At 46.1% G+C, this 5659-nt stretch overlaps 1 long non-coding RNA gene across 1 annotated transcript; it reads right to left on the reverse strand.

Annotated features, from left to right (window-relative positions):
• Positions 1–1355: 1355 nt before the first annotated feature.
• Positions 1356–5206, reverse strand: LOC120605745 (uncharacterized). Its single transcript, XR_005653694.1, has 3 exons — positions 5114–5206; positions 2228–2653; positions 1356–1552 (listed from the first exon to the last, which is right to left on the reverse strand). It is a non-coding gene; the product is annotated as an uncharacterized LOC120605745 (long non-coding RNA).
• Positions 5207–5659: the final 453 nt, after the last annotated feature.

Raw genomic sequence — 5659 nt, forward strand, 5'->3', positions numbered from 1 at the left:
AGGAGACCAAATAAAATTTTTGCCTATTGACTGTTTTTCCGCACAGACAGAGCCCTTTCTCCGGGGGACATGCTGGGGAGGAGCCACACTTGCAAACTAGCAAAAGCTTAAACCTCTTAAAACTTCTAGGTTCAATTAGTTTCCCCACAGCAAGCTCCTTACAGAAAAAGAAATCCGCAGCTCCAGCCACGACGTGCTGCCAGGGTCTTACTGCCTCCTGGACCACATGGCTGCAAGAGGTTGCTCAGGACCAAAATTGTACTTTCTAACCTTCACTTAGGAAGTTACAGGAGGCTTGTGTAAAGTGTCCTCTCCATAAAGGAGAGCTTAACTGTAAAACGAGATCTGAAGTTATCATTCAGCTTCCAATCTCAGTCACCACGTAATTCTTTTTCCTACTTCATCTAAATACCAAGAGCATTCGAACGGAATTTAAATGGCTTCATTTACAGCATATAATGCATGTTTTTAATACAAAAGTTTGAGGTTGATTATAACAAGACCAGTAGACATGGAGTCAAGAAACAGCCTCCCTGACCAGACTGTGGGTGTATTGAGGGCAGGAATGATTTCTTAACAAACTCTGCATCAGCAGCATCTGGTAAGGAAGATAGCTAAATTGATGACTCAATCAATCAATCGATGGTTTCCAGCTCTGGATCTGCTTCAGAACCAGCCAGCCGTATTACCTTGCTTAAGTTACATAACTTCTCTGAGCTTCAAACAGTTTCATCTCGAAATCAGAAATAATAAGAGCTGCCTTGTATGATTGCAATAAATGCAATAATGTGTACAAAGTGTCCCAGAAAGTGGCCGGTACTCAGTGTGTGGTATGCCCCTTCTGCTCCCCAGAACCATACTTCACACAGAGTAAACGATTTGCCTGGTGGTCCATAGATGACACTAACATGCACGCTCTCAGTTAGCTAAGGGAGAAGCACGGCCAGGTGAGTTCATGTGCTTTGGGCTCAGGCAGCTGCCCAGTGGAGGAGTTTCAGGCGGAGGGCGGAAAAGAAATCTAAAATTTAAGTATATCTCTGCTGACGGTGAGAGGCAGCTAACACTCGTATTTGTCTTTTGTTGTTCATACCATGATTTCTGTTTGGCCATGTCAGCTCCAAAAAAGCAAAGTTACCAGATCTTCCAGAGGATTCACAGAATTCACACCATTAACAGCTTTTCATTAGCAGAGCTGAACATGCAGACACAGTAAACTGTACTCAAAGTCACTTATGCATAAAGGATTCCGATAGTAAACTCCTTTCGTGTCTAGTCCCCCCATCTCTGCCACCCAAGAGTTTATTTTTGCAAAGAAATGTATACTTGATGCTGTGATCAGGAAGTGAAATGTATGTCACCCAGTACGTTCCCTCATTGACTGCACTGCAAAAAAAGTAAGGACAAACCCATCATCCACTTTCTCCAATCATCACGGCCCAGGTCCGCTGTACAGTCTCTTCCTTCTAGTTCCTTCCATTGCTCTCGGGTCTCTTTTTCATCTCAATAATTTAATTTTACCTTGTGTTTAATCCACAAATCATGGCAAATTTTTCTGCAAAAAGATAAGATAGAAGAATGTTAAAAATGTGAAATTTCACACAGATTCCCAATTTGAACTTTCCTGGTTTGAAAATGATACCAGACTTCCCCTACCCCAGATTCACGATCTTTAAGTGAGTGATGATGCTAAAAATGATATCAAACACTTATAATAGCTCTGGATATGTCAGGCACTGTTAAAAGTGCTTCCCATGTAGAAACTCATTTAATCCTCACAAAAATCTTATGGCATAAGTAATATATGTCCATTATACAGAGGAGAGACTGAGGTACACAAAAGTTAGGTAACTTCAAAACACATTATTGAGAAAGCACCGTATTTAATCCAATTAGGATTAAAATGGAATGCTTTAATTTAGAACCCCATCATATAGGAACCCTGAAAATGGCTGCAAAATAATTAACACATTGCAAATGCTGGCAGTGGAGCCAGGCCACACAGTACAGACAGTAATTTTAATGATAAGGAATAAATTTGATTTTTCTTCCACCATTAAAGTTCCAGTAGCAGGAACGTCAGAACCTGACAATAGAAACAATGAAAGCCAAGAGGTTGTTTATTGTTGTAACTGGGTTACTGAAGAAAAGATGCATTAGGTGAAAGGGCACACACTAATGTTTCCTCTGGCAGCCAGGTAGACACGTCACTCCCCTGGCTTTTGCTCACCTGACGCCTTTCCCGCAGCGTGGAGAATCGAGACAGGAATTGTGAGGTCACGACGAAGGAAAAAGCTGCAGCCCCAGCTCCAGACCACAGTCTGGAGGGTGACTCACACTGTACTCAGGCCCGCTGGTCCTGCTGAGCTGGTCTGATGGAGAAGTGGCTGCTCTCAACTGTGGCTTGAAAAATTATGGGCGATGAAAGGTACTACCCTGCTGATCTGCATTCCAGAGTCTCCGGAATTCCAGAGACCACTGTAGGCTGCTTCCCCTTTGGATCAAGACTCAAAAACAGAGGCTCTTTCAAGTCCTAAAATCCCTTTGCCTTCAATTTTGGAATGAGCAGCAGCCAGGTAAAAATGCATCTTTATTGAGGTATACGCAAAAGTCGTCACTTCTCCCAAACTTTAATGACATCGTCGGCATGACCACACTGAGGGAACGGAAACCAGATACAGAGAATTGCAAATGGCGAAGCAGGACCAGGAGGTGCACCTTGTCCACTCCCAAGAGAGCCTCCTGCCAGCTGGGCATTGTCTGCAGAAATCACACTGGACCTTCCAGTCTCTTCCTAAGTCCCCGCTTCCTGCTGTCTGGTTATCTTCTGGTAGTTGCTTACTTTGCTTGCTGTACTCGACTCTGATGTCTTCAACCCCAACACCTGATAATTAACCAAAGTTTCAGCACTTCTTTCGTACCTGCTTCCTAGACTGGCATTGGAATTTGACCTGCTTCTTTGGTAATGACTCAGCCCAAGTCTGGTGCAGCTTGTGGTCAAACAGATCCCAACATCCGGACACACTCACAGACTTGTAGGTCTTAAGCTACACTGGCCAGGCTGCCAGAGCAGGCTCATGGAAAGAAAAATATCACAGGTGGGAATAACCACAGGTTGGCTCCCTTAGAGAGGATACAGGAAAGCCCCCTCTGAGAGGGTGCCATTTGAACCTAGACCATTAGTGTGATCCGGGGCACAATCCGAAGTGGGAAAAATCTTGCTAAGTAAAACAGCTTGGACAGACACTTCTGATGTCTCATGTCACCCTTGATGTTGGTACAGCTGCAGTGGACATGTTATCCTTCAAGCATGTGCTCTTAAGTCTCCCCACTGTCTGTCTCAAGGCTTTCTTCTGAGCCGGGAAGCCTGCTCAGATCTAACCCAGGGACATTTTCAAAGTGAGAGATGGGGAGTCCCTGGAGACCCTCAACCACTGCGAGATGGGAGCTCTGGGGGAATATCCCAGGCCTCTCATCTTCTACAAGACAATCCTGAGGCACATTGGGCATGCCTTCTCACAGGGGGCCCCCTGGGAACCTGACACACAGCACATATCGGCCTTCCCTTCCCTGCTGTCTCACTCTGTCCACGCCCTCATTCCTGCATCCTGGGATCACCTCTCAAGCCCTTGTCTCAGGCTCAGCTTCAGGCTCAATAAGCTGAGGAGGAAGCTCACTGCGGTTCCAGTGAGAATCAGCAGTGCTATGTATGTAAGATCAAGCCTGTGAGATCAGATGGTGCACGAGCTATGGAAAAGCTTCAGATTTCAGACCTCACTGCCTAGGTGGTCAAGATGCTGGAGCCCGGCCTGAGAACCCAGCCAACAGGCTTTCAGGTAGCAGTAGTGGCTGGGGATCTGGGCTCACCAGGGCTAGATGGAGTCTTTAGGCCTCTGCTAAGCTGGCTAAAATTCAGGAAAGGAATTGGGACAGGCAGGGAAGGGACACTAAAGGCAAAAGTGGCCTCATTGAAATGGGGCCACCAGGAAAGCCACAGGGGAAGTTCTGACTCAACCCTTATGCAAGTGCCCAGAAGTCATCTCTAGCACATTGGATATGGCATGAAAATAACCGCAGCTTTCCTGAGTGCTGCTTATTTTCAATCTGCTAAGCAGTTTTCATAATGAGCTCATTTAGTTGTCAAAACAACCATATAAGTCATTCTCCCCATTTTATAGATGAGGAAAATGAGCCCGCTAAGCCCTAGAACTAGGACCAAGACTCGAATACAGACGTATTAGATTCCAAATTCCATACTCTGGCAAACCTACTACAATGCCAGGGTCTAATGATGCTGCAGCCCATGTTCAAGGTCAACGATTGACCCTACAGATGTAAGTTTGCTGGCTACAGGTAGGAGGGACTGGAAGGGATAGGAACTGATTCTCTGTGTCAAAACACACCTACAGCCTGGGTTCACCAGCATCATCTGGAGAGAGATGCTCTCTGTGACTTTACCTCACAGCAGCAGTGACCATGTCCTACACAGTTACATTGCAGCTGTCCATCCATTCTAGAGGAATGTTTCTCAGATTTATCATACTATCAGGGCCCGAAGGGGAAGGACTCCAGATTGGGACAAGCAGGATGCTTACTTCCTTGTCATTTAGAAAAGAAACCACAGCCATGCTTATATCTGCAGGGCATGCTCCCATTTAAAAAATATATTGCAGCTTGAAGTCACGATGCTGAGGATGGGCAGAGCAGGCTGTGTGATTCCCACTTGAGAGCAGAGCAAACAGGATCAGACATATTGAAAGGCAGGACAGTGAGGTAGAAATCTCAGGCACCAGCCGTGGAACCAGGAATGCCCACTGTAGCCCAAGCTCTTCCCCTGATTGGCTTTGACTCCCCAAAGGCTCCCTATCCACCCTAGACACTGACTTTGCAGGCGGCATGTTGGAGAGGGAAGAGTCCGAAGCTGGACAGAGACTGACTCCCTGAACAACCCTGTAAGGCAGAGCTCAGACCCACCAGTAGCACTGGACCAAGATGTGAGTGAGCAGCCAATTGTTATAGCATTGTGCCAGCGAGCATATAGAGTTGTCTGTTCCAGCAGTCAGCGAACTCTGGTCAGTACAGACCTTCTGATGTCAAGGCAGCTTTCTCCTCTGACCTCAGTGCAGCAGGTTCAGCATCACTTGGAGCTTCCATGTGGTGCTTCCTAAGCTGGACTTCATATTTCCTGGTTTCTGTGATGTCTGTCGCTAGTCTCAGTCCTTGCCACTGCCCTTCTTCATTGCCTCTGAAATCAGTGAGACAGCAAAGCCATGTACCACTCAACTCTTCTCCCTGTTGGAAAAGAGCCAGCCCCATTGGTTAATTCAAAAGCCAGATTGAAGGGCACCAGACTCGGTCACAGGAGACCCAGGACTGACCTTAGCTTGGCTTCTAATTTACTGTGGCACCTTAAGCATGTTTCTTCAGCACCTCAGGCTGGCCTTCCCATCTCTAGAATTATGGGGCTGGTCTCACTTATACAAAGCATCCTGCTAACACGTTAGGATTCTAACATGTGAACTCAAGGCCCAAGAGAGAAAGATGCCGGTTAATTAGTCAAAGCTGCGGGATAATTAATGAAGGTGATTTCCCCAGACCATGAATGGGGAAAAAAAAGATTTCATTGAAGGGGAGAGAATTGTCAAAATGGATGTCATGGGTA

This window comes from Pteropus medius, unplaced genomic scaffold, assembly GCF_902729225.1.
Source record: "Pteropus medius unplaced genomic scaffold, Ma_sr-lr_union100, whole genome shotgun sequence".
Lineage (NCBI taxonomy): Eukaryota > Metazoa > Chordata > Mammalia > Chiroptera > Pteropodidae > Pteropus > Pteropus medius.